Raw genomic sequence first — 19659 nt, 5'->3', positions numbered from 1 at the left:
GTTATTGCAATTACTGTATATGATTTTTCTTATATTAGTTGTAGACTTCTTTTTTATTTTAGACAAAAAGGGAAATATAGTGGTATATTGTTTGTGTTTTAATAAATAAAGCTTGCCTGAAGATCAGAGTGCAAAACAGCCATACTAGTCAGCCATACAAGCCAGACAATGGTGGCACACATCTGTAATCCCAGCAGTCACACTAGTTAACCATAGAGACTGGGTGGTAGTGGTGCATGTCTTTAATCCCAGCACTAGAGAAGAATATAAGACAGATCTCATGCTCAGTCTCAGACTGAGGATTCATGGAGGCAGGATTGCCCATTTTGGTCTGAGGTAGAGAAAAGAGCTAGTGGCTGGCCACTTTGCTTTTTCTGATCTTCAACTTGAACTCCAATACCTATCTCTGGGTTTTTATTATTTGTGCTCCATGCCACCCTCCATGAAATTCTTTATCACTCATCAGTGAATTATATTGGGCAAAGATTATACAATACGAGTCCCTTCTTTTCATTTATACCATTTCTGAGCTTTGTTTGCAGTTACAGCCTGGCCAGGTATAGTGGGATGTGTTTGTTATCTTAGCATGTCTAGGAAGCTGATACAAATGATTCTACATTCCAGTTCAGCTCCAGCCATACAGTAAGACCACCTCTTGAAGAAAAAATAAAAAAAAAAATTACCAAGAGAAAATCAAGTAGGTGACTTATCAAACATTAAACATTTCTATAGAATCTTATGCAAGAAAACTATTGGTATTGGAATTAAATAATATTGTTAAAGTCTTATTTCTATACATTTCTTTGAATCTTATTTAAAAGTTATTTGGATCAACAACATACATATAAGGGCCAAGCTTATTTTCCCAGAACTTCGTTAGGTTACAAATGGAAGTAAGTTGGTAAAGGGTGATTCAACAGCATTATCATTTGGGGTTATTTAGTGCCATTTCAGGTCAATCATAACTTTAAAAAATATTTTCGTGAAACTTGATTTTTTTTTCCTGTTACCTCTCCTAAAACATTGAGTTAATGAGATTTTTTTTTCTACTTTTTTGGTTCTTCAAAGAACATTTTTAGCACACAAGAGAGAATGGAATGGCTTTAGTCCAAGAAAGATGTTATTCTAGTTAATTATTAGCATTAAAATTCCAATTTAGTATGGCACACACTAATAGACAGATGCAGCTAATACTCTGGGTCAGTGCCTCGAAGAAAGACTATCTTGTGCTCGTTGGTTAAGATGAGGTTGAAAGGGTGAACAAGCTAATGTATCCGTGTGTGCTCTGGGTGTATGCTTAGAGCTCATAGTACAAGATGGGGCCCGTAGAGGTTGCCTGGAGTGAATCTAAGCCTTGAGAAAATGATGCTCATTTACACTCTGCAAATGGTATCTATTTTTAGCACTTATCAAACAAAATATTCTAAAGGACACTTGAGAGGGTTTTTTTTTTTTTTTTTTACATATAATTTTTTTCTTTTATTTATTTATTTTTTTTTTTTTGGTTTTTCGAGACAGGGTTTCTCTGTGGCTTTGGAGCCTGTCCTGGAACTAGCTCTGTAAACTAGGCTGGTCTCGAACTCACAGAGATCCGCCTGCCTCTGCCTCCCAAGTGCTGGGATTAAAGGCGTGCGCCACCACCGCCCGGCTTGAGAGGGTTTTGAAAGAAATAGATCTCTGGTTCCAAGGAGGCACAGAAAAGTAAATCAAGTGTAGAAACAGATTGAGAGAGGAATATCTCAAGTCCCTCAGAGTAAGGCAGATCCTCCACACAGACTGAGAGAGGAATATCTCAGGTCCCCTGCGGTTAGGCAAGTTCTCCACACATACTGAGAGAGGAATATCTCAGGTCCCCCAAGATAAGGAAGGTCCTCTGCACACAGAAGAGTTTAGAGGACCCCAGGGAGGAAGAAGAAACCAAGCAGAGGATTCCTGAAGGAGTCTTAATGCTCTGGGGAACTAGAGAAGGACTGCTGCAAGCTGGGTGTTGTGTGCAAGCCTTTAATCTCAGCTCTTGGAAGACAGGCTGGTGGATCTCTGTGAGTTCAAGGACAGCATGATCTATGCAGAATTGCAAGCCAGGCAAGAGGGGTGGGGGGGATATAGCCTGTGCTGCATAGGAAGTGATTGAGCATCTGGTGCTGTGGAAGGGCTATCTGAGGCTAATGCCAATGCTGTTTCTTCAAAACACTCAAGGGAACTTTCTATATCCTGAGTGTGAGATGGTTGTGCTGTCACTCGAATGAGTTTGCCAAAGACTGACAGAAATCCCAACATAAAACTTGTGCTATTTTGTAAATGAATTATACCTCAATAAAACAGGTTTTCAAAAGATGAATAAAATTCTCGATGAAAGAAGCTGAATCAACACAAGATTAATTTACTCAAAGTGGTGTTTTACTTTGTTCTTTTAGTTGTTGGTATTGTTGAATTTGAAATCTAGTAGGGAGCTTTTGAAGAATGCTGATGTTTTTAAAATAAACACATAAAAAAGCAGACTTTTGGAATTGGGTACAATTTGATTTAATTGTGAGTGCCTTTTTATGACTTATTGAACAAGAATAATGTCTTCATACACATCCCCCGGTACCATACTTAAATCGTAAATCCTCAATTGTAGAGTAATATGATTACCGAATCCAAATAATACACCACATGTTATGATACACACTGTCATGATATTGCAATTATGGGCCATTTATGACCCCATGGGAAAGAAGAATGGAGAGGGTTATAGAGAACTCACACTCCCAGAGCTACAAATAGAGAGAAAACAAACCAAAAACACTGTGGTGGTTTAAAAGAAAACGGCCCCCATAGGCTCATAGGGAGTGGTAATATTTGAAAGGATGAGGAGGTGTGACCTTGTTGGGGTAGGTGTGGCCTTGTTGGAGGAAGCGTGTCATTGGAGGTGGGTTTTGAAGTTTCAAATGCCTCAAGCCAGGCCTAGTGGCACTCTCTCTTCCTGCTGCCTTTGAATCTGGATGTAGAACTCTCAACTACTTCTCCAGCACCATGTCTGCCTGTGTACCACTATACCTGCCTATATACCACCAGGCCTGCCTGTGTGCCACCATGTCTGTCTGCTTGTGTGACACCATGCCTGCCTGTGTGTCACCACATCTGCCTGTGTGCCACCACGTCTGCCTGTGTGTCACCACGTCTGCCTGTGTGCCACCACGTCTGCCTGTGTGTCACCACGTCTGCCTGTGTGTCACCACGTCTGCCTGTGTGCCACCACGTCTGCCTGTGTGCCACCACTTCTGCCTGTGTGCCACCATGCCTGCCTGTGTGCCACCACGTCTGCCTGTGTGCCACCACGTCTGCCTGTGTGCCACCACGTCTGCCTGTGTGCCACCATGTCAGCCTGTGTGCCACCATGTCTGCCTATGTGTCACCATGCCTTCTACCATGAATGAAACCTCTAAACTGTAAGCCAGCCATAGCTAAATGTTTTCCTTTATAAGAGTCACTATGATCATGGTATCTCTTCAAAGCAATAGAGCCTTAATGTAGTGAGCTGCGTGAAGCCACACCTGATGGCGATAATGGCTAAGACCTGACTTATGCTATTATCGCGCAATGGTCGTCAGCTGCTTGCATATGTGTGGACCTATGAGCAGTGCCCACCTGGCAATCCGGGATTGGTAGCCCATGCCTACTTAAGGGCTGGGAGAGGTTTGCCCAGAGAGAGGAGGAGAGAGAGGGAGAGAGAAGGGGAGAGAGATAGAGAACAAGGTCCTGAATAAAACTGCAGCAAGAAGAGCTCCGGTATGTCACGTGTCATCCTTGCGGACGAGGTAGAGCCGCGACACCTTAAGACAAACACTTTATCTAAATATCATAGATCTGTGGAGATAATGAGATTTGCATTCATTCTAAACTCCAGCATATTGAGTACTTCCTAGGCAGAAACTTGTAGCCACCTGTATTTTCTCTTTGAGATACTTGGTTATAAGATTAATGGCTGAGTTTGACCCAAGCATGAGACTAACAGACCTTTTATGGTTCACATATACCTGGAAAACTGAAAGCATAGAGCCTGGATGCAAGGCTGGTTTTTGATGCTAATAATTTGAAGGGTAGCTTAAGAGACATCGTAGAGTCCTAGGGTAGAAAGGTCTAGCTAAACCTCCTGCACATTCTTCTTGCCTGGGATGCATAAGAGGAAAAGGCAAGATGCATGTGATATTGTACTCACAGATGGTGCAATATTTGGCAATTGGATAACACACATAGAAGTTCATAATCTACTCTCTGTTCTTTCATTCTTATGTGTGCATTCTCTCTTAGTGTGTGAGGAACATCGCCAGTCATTCGCATCCCACTGTGTGTAGATTCCAACAGAGACAACAGAAAAAACAATAGTTGTAAAATCACAAGAAGACGGTTCAAGGGCTAGCGAGACGGTTCTGTGGATAAGGGTGCATGAGGATCTGAGTTTGAATCCCCAGCACCCACAGGGAAAGTCACATGTAACAGCACATGTCTGTAAACCTAACTTTGGGAAGCATAAAAAAGAGAATTTGAAGGGCTTTCTGCCCAGCCAGTCTAGTCAATCAGTGAACTCCAGTCTAGTTAACCAATGAGCTCCAGTCTAGTGAAACCATGAGCTCCAGGTTAGTTAACCAATGAGCTCCAGTCTAGTGAAACCACGCGCTCCAGGCTAGTTATCAGTGAGCTCCAGTCTGGTCATCAGTGAGCTCCAGAGTAGTCAATCAGTGAGCTCCGGGCTAGTCAAATCATGAGAGCCAGGCTAGTCAATCAATGATCTCCAGGCTAGTCTATTGAGACCACATTCGGTGAAAGACTTGATCTCAAAAATAATGAGGAGAATAATATACAAAGATACCAGTGTCCACTTTTGGCCTACACAGGAGCACATATGGACATGTGAACTTTGCACATACATGCATGAGCACACTCATCCACCACACACATGAAGCAAAACGTGTCTGACAATTAAGATCTAGCACTTTAGAAAATTATGAATCTTAGCAGAGCGTAGGGGTGCATGCATTTAGTCCCAGCACTTAGGAGGCAGAGGCAGGCCTATCTTCAAGTTCAAGGCCAGTCTGTTCTACAGGGTGAGTTCCAGGACAGCCAGGGCTACACAGGAAAATCATGTATCAAAAAGTCAAAATAAATAAATATATATTTTTTAAAGAAAAGAAAACTATGTATCTCAGTAGGAATGTCACCTTTCTTGTCTACAGAAACACATATTCCCAACCTATGTTAAGTCATTGTGCTATTGTAATTTCCAGGAGGGGCAGCAGACATGTATTCGTCACCTTTACCAACACTGTGACCAAAAATGAAACAAACAAACAGGAAAACACAGAAACAACTTTAAAAGGAAAGGGCTGATTTTGGATCATGGTATCAATGGTTTCTTGACCCTCTGTGTTTAAGTAAAACATCATAACAAATGAAATGTGTGTCTCAGGTCATCTGTTAGTCTCATGGTGGACATGAAGCAGTGAGAAGAGCCTGGGGCAATGTACAGTTCCTAAAACATGCTTCTGTGTGATCTGTGATCTACTGCTAGGCAGCCGCTGCCTCCTAAAGTCTCTACAACTTTGAGAAGTAGTCCAGATATCTGGGAACCCAGTGCCAATCTCGTGGGCCTACAGAAGATATTTCATATTCAGAGCATGAACTGTCACAACACATGAGACCGCCTTGGAATGAAATCACTAAAGACCATGCCAGCGTGACCATTACGCAGAGCCATCAACTGCTATGCGGTGCCTTCTTACTGGACAGAAGAGAAGGTTCAGTGGAGACAGATGAGTATATTAGGCTCCATCTGGGCAGATTTGGCTCCCAGAGTGGCTGGCAGTCAGGAACAGGACTGTTAGGCAGAGAAAAGGACAGGACATGGCTGGATTTTTGCTCATATCCCACAGGCTGGCATTTTGAGTCAGTTTCCAAATCCCCTAAACTGTTGTGCGGTTCCAGACCTAACCCGGTCTTTCTCCTAATTAGACAGAAGCATTTTACCTGGGTGGAAAAAAAAGTAAAGTAGATTTGGCTAGTGACACAGGCTTGTCACCTCAGCTGCCTACGAGGTTGTTAGGAGGGTTGCAGATTTGAGACTACAAAGCAATTCAAAGCTTCAATCAGCTTAGTTTAAAAAAAGAAGAAAGAGCCAGACGGTGGTGGCGCACGCCTTTAATCCCAGCACTTAGGAGGCAGAGGCAGGCAGATCTCTGTGAGTTCGAGACCAGCCTGGTCTACAAGAGCTAGTTTCCGGACAGGCTCCAGAACCACAGAGAAACCCTGTCTCGAAAAACCAAAAAAAAAAAAAAAAAAAGAAGAAGAAGAAGAAGAAGAAGAAGAAGAAGAAAGAGGGAGGGAAGGAAGGGAGGGAGGGAGGAAGGGAGGGGGAGGGAGGGAGGGGGAGAGGGGGATGGAGGGAGGGGGAGGGAGGGAGGGAGGGAGGGAGGAAGGAAGGAAGGAAGGAAGGAAGGAAGGAAGGAAGGAAGGAAGGAAGGAAGGAAGGAAGGAAGGAAGAAATTAAGGCTAAGGCTTAATTTGGAGTCTAGGTTTAATCACCAAGAGGGACAAAAGAAAGGCTTTACCAGTGGAGGGGGCTGTATAGAGCAGAATAAAAGAAAACAGAAGGTGACAAAAAGGGAGGAGGGGAAGTCAGAAGAGGACGAAGAGGAGGACCGGAGGATTGGTGCTTAGTGTCTTCTGTCTGTGGATGCCCCCACATCATAAGGTGACAAACTCAGGATCCTGAGGGCTCTGGCCATTTGAAAGGTCAATAAAAGGCTGTACCTGCCAGTGGAAAACAAGAATAGCAATATGACTGCTGACACCTTTCTTCATTGTAGCTCAGGCTAGCCGAAGCTCTCACTGCCTGCAGGTGAATGAACCCCATAGCAAACAGTCCTAACCAGGAGCAACAATCCTTGGTGTGTTTCTATCTCCCATGCTAAAAAACTTGGCCCAGATTGTAAAAGCTGAGTCCATTATCTTAACATCCTAAACCTCACATCTAATTAAAATGAGCTATTGCTCTTTCAGAAGTATACTTTCCAATTAGCAGAGAGGGAGATTATTCCTACTGTGATCTGCCACGCTAAAGTTGTGGGAAAGAGAAATTACTTCAGTTACATAAATGTGTGGTCTCCATCAGGCTCAATATGGTTTTTCATACTCCACTTAATGGTTACAGCTTCATTAAATACATTTGTGTATGTTTATGTGTCTTAGTCACTGTTCTACTGCTGTGAAGAGACTCCATGACCATGGCAACTCTTAGAAAAGAAATTGTTTAATTGGGGGCTTGCTTACACTTTCAGAGGTTTAGTCCATTATCTTCATGGCAGGGAGCATGGGGGCGTGCAGGCAGGAGCTGGCTGGAGCAGTAGCTGAGTGTCTGATACACAGACTGAGAGAGAGAGACAGAGAGAGACAGAGACAGAGAGAGAGCACCAGCATGTGTGTGGCTTTATAAATCTTGAAACCCTGATGGCCTAAGTCCAGTGGAAAAGCAATGGCAGATTCTCAGGCAGCATCAGACAGAAGTACTTTGTGTAGGAGATGCATACAGGTAGGCACAGACTTAGCACCAGGATTCCTTACCCTTTCGCAAGAAGCCTGGTTGTAGAGCCTTGCTTGGTCAATAGTAGTGTTCATGTCTTTCTATGACTCCCTCCAAAGGAAGGAGGCTTTGGCTCTCCAGGAGCCCTCCTCCCTCCTTTAGCTCTCCAGCTGTGTGTCACACAACATTTTGGTCAATGATAGTTCTAACACAAGTTGTGGTTCCATAAAAGCATAGCGGAGCTGAAAATTACAACTGCAGTGATATCATGGCCATTGAATATTCTTGAATGTGACATGGAACTCGCAAGTTTGTGATTACATTGAAAACAAAATCATTGCACTCACATAAAAGAAAAGCAATATAATTATTATATATATAATATATAACATGTATTATGCATTTGTGCATATAGATAACACATATACATATGTTTAATGCATGTTATATACATACTATGCGTATAATACATAATATAGGTTATATATTTTAGATAATATATATAATAATTGATGATGATAATCCACTGGTCTGGGAAGTGACTTGATTACACTTTTTACTGTTTGAGTGTGCTCCTTATACTTATTTTTTTAAAAAAGAAGTTTACCACATGATGGAAGCCATGGAAGGTCATGCAGCTCATGTTTAGTGTATCTCTTTGATATAGGTGCCTAGAGCTGGGGTCCTGGTTAGATGTACTCACTAACACCATCATGAGTAAGGTGAAAGGTAAAGTAAATTTATATACAATGTGACTGAAGTATGAAGCCAGCTAACCATTCCCTACACTCTCACCCTCAGAAATGCTACAGTTTCAAAAGTCAAGAAATACCCAAGCAAAAGGAGAGCTATGTTGAAATTTGGGGGTGTTGACACCTGTTGAAAGTCTTTCAGGAGCTAGAGCTTTGGAAAGGCAGTTTCTGTTCCCAGTAGAATATGTTCTGTAAGGAGCTGTGTCTTTTTTTTTAAGATTAATTTATTTATTATGTATACTGTTCTGTGTGCAAGCCTGTCCTCCAGAAGAGGGCACCAGATCTCATCACAGATAGTTGTGAGCCACCATGTGGTTGCTGGGAACTGAACTCAGAACATCCAGAAAATCAGCCAATACTCTCAACCTCTGAGTCATCTTACCAGCCCCATTGACTGTTTCTTAGTTAGGGTTTCTACTGCTCTAAAGAGACACCATGACCATGAATATCTATTAACCTATATTTCTTAAGTATACATTACATTTTTAAATGAGCTACACAAACACAACACTTTAATCATGAGATTAAATGCAGAAATACACATACAACAAAGTTTGCCAATGCAAATAAATCTCTACAGCATATCCCCCTTTAAATGTAAATAAACATTATAAACAATTTTTTATGGAATTTGGGGATAGTTCTCTCTAATATACTTCCTGCTTTTTGTTGGGTGAAGTAATTTCGGGGAGTGTTTATGGTGATCTTTTGGGGAATCTTGGTCTATCAAACCACATTAGCCTGTAATGAATCCACAGATTCTTATCCTCTGTGGAAATAAAAGAAGAACCTCTTTTCCAAAGCAACTTATCCTTAGACCCAAATTGTGAAGTCAAGATACCTTTAGAGTATATATGTTGATTTAGCTTAGCAGTCCCCAGAATCAATTGTCTCTGCAGTCAAAGAATTTAAAGAAAACACAGTAGTATACATAATCTAGACTCTGTCTGTGTTCCATCTTTATGTGGCTTATTTTTATTTATTCCTTTATTTTTCTACAAGTTTAATATTCATTTTATTATATTTATTCCTTTAACCTATGACTGTCTCTACTCTGTCTTTTTCAAGACTTTATTTTTAAAAAAAAAAAAACATTTACTTCTTTTTATAACTCTCTATACTCTTTTTCTTCTCTCTCTCAAGCCTACATAGGTTTTAAAATACACCCTGTCTCATTTAGAGGTCTTTTATGTCTGAATCTGTCTTTATTATGCATCTGTAATTATCTTTTGACCAGGAGTAGCTTTTTAATGCTAAGTGGGTGTGGCTAAGATCATCTCCAACATGGTGGAGACATATTTGCTGCCTCTGAGATCCATGCACATTGCCCCATTTTCAGGCAAATAGCAGGTCTATGTTTCCATCAAGCAAGTTGTAGCACTCTGCCCACAAACCCTATTTAAATGCTCTGTAACCAGACCTCCTGAAAGAGTCAGAGTCATCTGTGCTGGTGAACCAGGAAGCTGCCATTTTTTAAAGAAGCTCTGAAGTTTTTACTGCATCTCCCTTAAAGCAGCCACAGTGCCCTTGCTCACCTCAAGCCTGTCTAGGAAAAAAAATGTGGCTATCAAGAAACAATGCTAAACTCTGTTCTTTTTTGCCTAGAATTCCTTTTCAAGATCTCTCAGGTTTTAAGTGAATTTAATTGGCCATGTTGGCACCAATTTGTTGTTAGGAGGCCATTTGTTCATTTCCTGGCTGCCCAGACTCCCGAAATAATCACACAGAAACCATATTATTTAAATCACTGATTGGCCCATTATTCTTGTCTATGTTAGCCACGTGGTTTGATACCTTTATCAGTGAGGTATTCTCATCTTCCTTTCTCTGTGTCTGGGTGACAACTGCAGACTGAGCTTTCTACTTCCCAGAATTCTCCTGCCTCTATTTCCTGCCTGATTTCCCCACCTATACTTTCTGCATGGTCATCCCCACCTATACTTCCTGCTTGGTCTCTCTGCCTATACTTCCTGTCTGGCTACTGGCCAATCAACGTTTTATTAAAATACAAGTGACAAATCTTTACAAAGTACAAGACCATTGTCCCACAGCACTCTTATAAGGGAAAATATTTAATTAGAGTTTGTTTACAGCCCAGAGGTTTTCTCCATTGTCATCATAGTGGGAAGTATGGCTGCACACAGCTAGAGAGGGAGCTGACAGTTCTACATCTGGATCTACAGGCAACAGGAAGAGAGAGTAAGCCATTGGGCTTGGCTTGAGCTTCTGAAACCCCAAAGCCCTTCCCAGTGACACACTTTCTTCAACAATGCCACACCTCCTAGTAGTGCCACCATTTTCATGCAAACCAGCACAGGCTGAGACTGAAAAAGACAACTTGTAAAATGAATGTGAAGTGGCTGGTAGATGGCTTAGGCAGTAAAGTACTTGTGAAAAAAAAAAAAAAAAAAAAAAAAAAAAAACATGAAGCAGCATGTCCTGCATGTCCTGGTGATTGATGCTTACAATTCCAGCACCCAGGAGGCTCAGGCAGAATTACCAGTTTGAAGCCAGCTTGGTCTACATAATAAGGTCTTGTTTCTCAAACGGAAATTTTTTAATATCTTAATTTTAACGGGGCCCTGGAAGGTCTTGATTGTGTCAAGAATCAACATATGGGATATACAACCTTGACCCTGACCCAGCAGGTGTGTATGAGGACACACTGATGTTCACGCAAGGACAAAATGACCCAGTGTTGAGTTTCTCAGAGTGACTCCCCCACTATCAGGCATTGTGGAACTATACCCTAGCACCATCCTTCTGAATCTAAAGAATATCACTCAAAAGGACCAAAATTATGCAGCATGTCTAAGAAATATGCGAATAATTCTAAGCATTTAGTTTTTTTCCCTAAAGGTGGAAATCCATGATAAGAAAATATTTTTCTTCAGGTGAGAAATAATTGCACCAAAGAAATACTTTAATAGCTAAGAACTAAGAATTTGCATAATGATCACAGATACTTACAGGCATTAGAGGACAGGACAGACTTAGTGAAACAATCTATACATGGTGTCTGGATTTTGTTTTTTGCCAAATTTTCATCTGTCTTACTTCGATTGTCTTATTAAGATTTTAGTAAGAATGCAAACCAATCTTTCTTAATGATGTCAACAGAGAATGCCATTCCCCAGTGCGTGGCACCAACTCAGATTGGAAGATGAAGGAGAAAAGGGAAAGCACAAATGGAAACAAAGGGGGCAGCAAATATCTTTGAACAACGGTTTGCACCATTCGTCACTTGGAATTCTTCCTTAACATAAAAATTGTTGACCTGGGCTTTTACATTACAGGAGAGAGTGTTTTCACATCAACACCATAGGAATCTCTATAATTAGTTATAATTTGTAATATCCCCTTGCACTGCTTCTCTGTGAGGATGTCTCCTGTTATTTTTTATGACTCAGAGTTGAATATAAAGTGATTTTTAAAATCTTCCCCAAAAGTTTGTGAAGACATCTGCTCAGACTAGTTATTCCCTCCAATGAATTTGTTCATATTTATTAGTATTCTACATCACACTTCAGCATCTGTGTTCACGTGTGCATGCATGTGTGTGTGCAAACGTGTGTGAAGTCAACAATGGCTGTCTTTCTCAATCACTTTCCATGTTATGATTTTTGATACAAGATCACTCACTGAGCCTGAAATTCACTAATTTTGTTAGGGCAGTTGGCCAGAAAACCCCAGGAATCCTCCTGTGGCTCTGCCGCCCAGCCCCCGGATTTGTCTCTACCACACCCAGCCTTTTAAGTCAGTGCTGAGAATCTGAACATTGGGCCTATACTCAATGCAGAAACATTTTAAAGACTAAACTGACTCCCTAGCATGTCTTCCTAGAATGCCACTCCCAGTAAGTGTTGATGGCCTCATCAGGGGAGCAGCAGATGGCAGTTGACTTCAGGGTATCAGCCCACCAGTAGGTAAATCCCTGGTGGGTTAATCTCAGATAGGCAAGGTCCCAGTCCACAGACTCCAGAAGAGAAAAATGTTCTGGATATAAGAGATAAACTTACATGCAGTGAAGATCTCCCCACATCCATTCACACCATGCCAGATACCAGAGAAAGATGGCAAGATACTGCTGTATCTCATAGAAATATCACATTCCACTGGGCATTTTCTTCCTAAGCTGTACTGTGTAGCTACAAAAATTCTCCATTCTGCTGGTCCCCCTGGACCAGTTTCTTTCCACCCACCATGTCCCTCTCACTAGCTTCTGCAGCTGTTTATGAAATAACCATTCTGAGGCTTAATATTAATTACATACTCTTTGGCCTATTAGCTCAGCCTCCTTATTAATGCTTACATCTTAAATTAACCCATTTCTATTATTTTATATTTATCACAAGGCTCGTGGTTTGTTACCTATTGCTTCTTGGGTGACTACATGGCATCTCTCTCCTTTGGGAGCTACAAGGCATCTTCCAGATTCCACCTTTGTAGACAGAGTCTGCTAATTTGTTTTCCAACTGCTCAGACCCAAATAATCCAAATGACTTCCTGATGTTTGCAGGATGAAGTATTTTTAGGGTTCATGGAGACATTTTGGGGGAGTCTTGTTCCATCCAACCACATTAGCCTGGAGGGAATCCACAGGTTCTCATCTTCTGTGGAAACAAAAGCAAAAGCTCATTTCCAAAGTAGCATATCCTTAGACTCAAATTTTGAAGTCAAGATACCTTTAAGATATATGTGTGTGTGTGTGTGTGTATACCTTAACCCAACATGTGTTAGTTTAGCAGCCCCCAGAATCAAATGTCTCTCTGCAGTCAAAAAATTCAAAGAAAACTCAATAATATGCATAATCCAGACTCTCTATGTATTTTCCATTTTTACATGGCTTATTTGTTTTATATTATTCTTACTGTCTCTTTAAAGACTTTGTTTTGCTTCTTAAAAACTATTTCTTTTTATTACTGTCTATATTCATTTCCCCCTCTCTCCCAGGGGTATGTACAGTTTTCAAATACTGTGTCTCATTTAGAGATCTTTTATGTCTGAATCTGTCCTATTGTGTCTCTAAAATAGTTTTCTGACAAGGAGTACTTTTTGTTTTTTGGTTTTTTTAATGGTAAGCAGTGTGGTCATGGCATCCCTGTATGCTGGCCCCACCTCTCTCTGCCTTTTAACAAGATGGAGAGATAAGTTCACTGACAGCTCTAAGACACTCACCATATCAACTCTGGGAAGCAGTTGACCCATGCTGCCCTCAAGTTACTTGCAGCACACTGGCCACAAACCCCATTCAAGTGCTCTGTGACAGGACCTCCTAAAAGAGCCAGTGTCGTTTGTGCCACCAGCAGGAACCAGGAAGCTGTTTCTTGAAGGAGCTGTGCAGTTTTTGATGCTAAGGCTGAGTCAGGAAGCCTTCTCTTAAAGGAACTGTGCCTCTGCTCACCGCCAGCAAACAGAACCTATCTGAAAACATGCAGCTACCAAGAAGTTCCAACTGGCCCCATTTTTGTGGGTCTAGATAGAGCCCCCCCTTTTTAAGCTTTCTCAGTATTTATGTGGAAATTCTTGCCAAACATTTGGGTGCATTATGTAACTAGAGACTGCATATTCATTTTCCAGCCACCCAGAGCAAATAATCACACAGAAACTATATGAACTACAACATTGTTTGACCAATGGTCCACGCAATTCTTAGCTAACTCTTAAATCTTAAATTAACCCATTTCTAATATTTTATATTTTACCACAAAGCTCATGGTTTGTTACTTCTTCCTTTTTTGGCAGTTACATGGCATCTCTCTCCTTCGGCAGCTACATGGTATCTGCCTGACTCCGCCTTCTTTCTCCATGCATTTAGTTTAGTTTTCCTGCCTCACTGTATTCTACTCTGCCATGGGTCAAAACAGCTTCTTTATTAACCAATGGCAATAAAACATATTTATAGCATACAGAGGGGACTCCCACATCAGTACTGTCTAATTAATAACATTATTAGTTTAAATAGACTTTTGATTTTATTAAAAACAAAACAAGGAAGAGTCACATAGCTAGACACATGAGTTTCTATTGAGCCATATAGACTGTGTCTTAGGTAAATGATTAAGAAAATATTGAGTCTCAGCAGCCCAGCTAGCTGAAATTTTAACTTTAATGTTGAGATATGTTCACAGGTTTCCAAATGCATTATAGGTAAAACAAAGCTTTGGGGGAAAAGTAAAGTTCTACTAAGATGTTTTTGTTAAATAACTTTGAGGGGGAAAAAACCCAAGAAGACAATCTAAAGTTTTAGAAAGGCACATAGTTGAACAAGGACTCTTTAAGGTCAAGGAACAAGAACAAAGCATCCCAGTTATCATGAGCTGACATGACTTTCTTGCTATGATGAGTTGATGAGCAAAGGTATCAATTAATTCCTTATATCCATTTATGCCCTCATTCTTCTGGTATAAAAACTACTGATGAGTGGGTATGCACCCTAAAGATTTAAAGTGGAGCTGACTGATTGGTTTTCATATACAAAAGTTTATATTGGTGATTCTTTTAAGATTCCTTAAGATTTTCTTTCAAGATAAGTAATAAAGTGATTGGTCCTTCCTGTGTAACCACAAAATGCTACCTGTCAGTAAAATAATATTTTGCTTGCCTACAGTGCTAATCTATAATAAGTTGCTTGGGTATGAATGTATGTGGGTTCTTGGGATAATTTGTTTTTCACCTGTAATATGCTAAATGTTTAATCATGTATGGGGTATGAAAAACATGCTGGTTTTTTACTTGTATTCATTGTAATAATTCACCTGAAAGTAGAATGCAACCACATCATAATTGTTATATTGCATGAAAGATTTTGCTGGGGTATATACACTGTAAGGAAAAGAATAGAAGAATGAGAGAAGAAGGAAGAATAAAGATGGGGTGAGAAGATAAACATCGAGACTGAGAAAAGGAAATCACCAGGAAAATAAAGAATAGAGAAGACAGAAGAACAAAGAAGGAAAGCATCGAGAGAATGAGTGAATGTCATTTCCCCTTTACCCCCTCAGATTTAAAAAGCCATAATATGCAGACTCCTTGGATTGCCTTCTAGCTCTGTGCTGCTGGAGACTGGTCCCTCAGGCAGCAGAAAGTAAGGAATCAGTGACCCTTCTTGTGTACTTTTTCCCTTTAGGCTTCTTCAAGAATTCTCAACCCGTGGGTTGTGACCCCTTTGGAAAACACAGAGATTTTCATTACAATTCATAACAATGGCAAAATTACAAGTAATTTTATGGTTGGGGGTCACCACAACATGAGGAACCATATTAAAAGTGTTGCAGCATTAGGCAGGTTGAGAACCTCTGACTTAAGGGAACAAGTGTTCTGGAGGGGATACAAGAGTCACCATCTGCAACACCATCAGAAGAGTCGTGCAAGAATACTTAGTGCTTGGATGGCAGGAATGGAGTCCCAGGGATCTCGGTCTCCTAGAAGGGTAATAAACGTCATTTTGAGACAGTGATTCCTCACGCCCATGAGGATAGAGGTCTCCTCAGATGCACAAAGCTAATCTCTGCCAGGCCACACCCACTTGGCTGCCATTTTGACTGTCTTTGATGTGGTTGCCCATAGAAGAGGATCCATTCCACCTTGACTAAAGATCAGAGTTCAGACCTATTCTTGCTCCTTCAAGGTTATATGAAAAGAAGTTTGACCCAAGGAGTGGCTGCTAACAGGATGTTCTGACCTGGGGTGTGGTTATTTGATGCTTTGGGTATTGAGACAGTAATGACTGTTTATTCTTTGAATCATGGTAAAGAAGTCTCTTGCCCTCCCCCTCCTCTTTGGATTGGGGTGTATAAAACCTTTGAGAAACAAACACGAGGCAAATCTCAGTATTTACTGGATGCCCTCCCGACTCTATCAGTTGTCTCTTGTCTCTTTCTTAATCCTCATGCCTCCCTCCAAGCATGAACCAGATGACTGATGTACTCTCCCAGACATAGGATATGGCAAATGGCCTTCAACCTGGGGCTTGTAAGACTTTGTTGCTGCTGTTATGTAACTTAATTAGGTCAAACTTTGTGTTTACACTCACTGCTTGGGTGTGTGTGTCTGCATATGTGTGTGTATGCATGCTGTTGTGTGTAGGTGTCCTCAGAGACAGTCCTCTGTTATCTTCATGTGGTGAAAGGGGCCCAGCTCCTCCATTCTCTATTGTAAGAACATTGAATCCTATTCACAAAAGTCTCAGTCTTGTAGTTTAATAGCTAGCTGAAGGCACTGCACCTATTTTTTTTTATGAGATGATATGTTTCTTGGTATGTTGCCCAGTTTGGTCCCAAATAATCTTCCAGCCTCAGCTTCCTACAAGGCTAGGCTTCAGGCAAATGCCACGACAGCTACTTTTCTCTTCTTCTTCTTCTTCTTCTTCTTCTTCTTCTTCTTCTTCTTCTTCTTCGGGGGGTGGGAAGGGAGTTGTTTCAAGATAAGGTTTATCTATGAAGCCTTTGTTGTCCTGGAACCCCACTTTATGTTGCTTAGATTGCAGTCTTAATGTGGCATCCAAACCCTCCTGTTTAGTTAGGGAGTCATTGATGTGAAGAGACACCATGACCATGGCAACTCTTATAAAGAAAAACATTTAATTGGGGCTGGCTTACAGTTCAGAGGTTTAGTCCATTGTCATCATAGAAGAAAGCATGGTGGCACACAGGCAGACATGGTGCTGGAGAAGGAACTGATAGTTCTATATCCAGATCTCAAAGCATCAGGAAGAGAAAGAGACACTGAGCCCGACTTGAGCATCTGAAACCTCACTGCCCACCCTCACTGACACACTTCCTCCAACTAGGCCACACCCACTTGAACAATAGTGCCACTCTCTATGCACCCATGGCCTCCATTTTCTTTCAACCCACCACAACTCCATAATCTGGCTCTGAGTTCATTCCTTCAGATTCTCTACCAGACATGTCAGCATGTAAGCTTTGCCCTGGAATTCTGGTGTGGATTTCATCACCATAGAGGTGAACCTCCTTATGTGGTGAACAAGAAACAATGGCACAGAGATTTATGAGCATGTGTGCACGCAGCCATATGCCTGCCACATCATGTATGGAGGTCAGAGGACAACCTTCAGGAGTCTGTTCTCCCTTCTACTGCAGGTTCCTGTAATCAAATATAGCTCATCAGGCTTCCTTAACAAGCTCCCTGAGCCATCTTGCTGGCCTTCTCTTGCTATTCCTATGAAATTTAATTCATAAACCAAACAAAGAACATTAAAGAGTACAAGAAAGTACTCCATTCTTCTCTGCAATAGTCCTGTCTGATCCTTAGTAGTACACTCAAGGCAAGTGAATCTCTTCTGTGGTGGGACAATGGTATTGTATCCTGTAAAGATTTGTCACTTGTACGGGGTTAATAAAAAGCTGATTGGCCAGTAGCCAGGCAGGAAGTGTAGGTAGCATGACAAGCAGGAAATATAGGTGGGGTGACCAAAACAGAAGAATTCTGGGAAGAAAATGGCTGAATCTGCAGTCATAACCCAGACACAGAGGAAGCAAGATGAGAATGCCTCACTGATAAAGGTACCAAGCCATGTTGCTAACACAGACAAAAATTATGGGTTAGTGGAAGATATAGGAGTTAATAAAAAGCATGAGCTAATAGGACAACCAGTTTATAATTAATGGGAGCCTCTGTGTGTTTTGGGGGGACTGAATGTCTATGGGACCAGGTGGGACAGAAACCTGTCAACATTCTTCTAGATACTATGCTCAGATTCTACTCACAGGGCATGTCTGATGACAAATTATGCAGAAGGTTATCCTCCCAGCTCTTCTCCCAGTTTTTGAGTATCCTGCAACTCAATTCCTTTATTTTGTAATTTTTCTTAAATCATGAGAATTTTGTAGAGATATACACCAAAATATGATCACTTCCCCATCCAATTTTCCCTGTTTTCCCAGCAACACATCTCCATCCGAGTGCTCATTCCTAAACAGGAACACCTATATCTATCCATTCCTGATGCTGTCTATCTAGGTTAGCATCATGTCCCAAGAGGCTGCCCTCATTTTGGGTGCCAATCATGAGTTCAGGGATCCTGTACTTCTAACAGACTGGCCTTGACTCAGCTTCCTCTCCAGGTTCATCATTTGCTGGTAAAAACTCACAGAACTTGGGGGAATGCTTTGCTTACATTAACAAATCTGTTTTGTTAAAGAAATATACAAGAGATGCTTTGGGCACTGGTAAGGCAGGTTGCACCATCCTAACACACTTTGGTACATTCAATAACCAATGGGTCTTGGTACAAAAAGCAGTTAAGATGTAATCGATTGAATTACAAGGTTCAGAGGCTGGAGAGGAAGAGCAATGAGGAAAGAAGATCAATCAACAAGCTGTAGAACAGACAACAAAACAGGGTCACATCCACAAGCATATGTCAAAAGAGAAAGCCCCAAGAGAAACTTCCAGTCCTAAGTTGTCCCCCTTCTTCCCTCCCTTGGAGAGATCATTTTTTTTCCCTTTCAGTTAGAGGCTGAAGGGCATCCTTCCAAATTTGTGTGTTGAAGCCTAATCCCTCATTTTGGCAACCAGCTCATTGCATGCCTAATAACGAGAAGATGAGGCTAAACTGGTTAAGAAGGGTGGGATTGATACCTTTCTAAAGGAGGAAAACAAGGAGACAGGAAGAAGCCATCATGAGAAGATGCAGTGGAAACTGGGCTGATGCAACAGAAGCCAAGGAGTACGAAGACTCACAGACTCCAGGAGTGAGGATGAGGAGAACTTGTCTTCACAGCCCTCACAAGGAGCCACACTATCCAGGCCTCCATCTCAGAGATACTCACCCCAGAACTGTAGGGACATACATTTGCAGCCAGCTTGCAGATCCTCTGTCTAAATTAAGTTTCCAGTTTTTCTTCTTCATAATGCTTCCTGTAGCTATGCGGAGGGCCAGTATAGCTTCTGTAAGGATAGACCTCCCCTTGAGTTCACCTGTCTTTCCAGAATGTGGTTGGACAATTTAATAACCTAAGGGAAAGGCCTGCAAGGGTGGTTTGGGGAAAGTATGTTTATAAGGTAGCTCTGAACCCTTATACCCACTAAAGCTCTAGATAAACCTGGACACTCCCAGGAAGCACACTCTGCCCTTGAAACACGCCAAACTGTATAAATAAAGATATTCTCCTTCCACAGTGAGAGAAACCCAGAGACTGAGCCAATCTTCGTGCATCGCTCTTCTCTTCCGGAAACTCCAAGATTCAGCTCTTGCTCCACTGGCTTGGCACTTACCTTGTGGTATTTATTCAAGCTTATATAGACTTTTTTGCTGTATGTCAGTTTCAAAGAAACACCAGCGACTATTTCTGTGTCCACTGTACACCCAGCATCTCTGAAAGT

Source organism: Chionomys nivalis, chromosome 25 (assembly GCF_950005125.1).
Source record: "Chionomys nivalis chromosome 25, mChiNiv1.1, whole genome shotgun sequence".
In the NCBI taxonomy this organism is placed as follows: Eukaryota; Metazoa; Chordata; class Mammalia; order Rodentia; family Cricetidae; genus Chionomys; species Chionomys nivalis.
Note: the sequence above shows the minus strand (reverse complement) of the source record.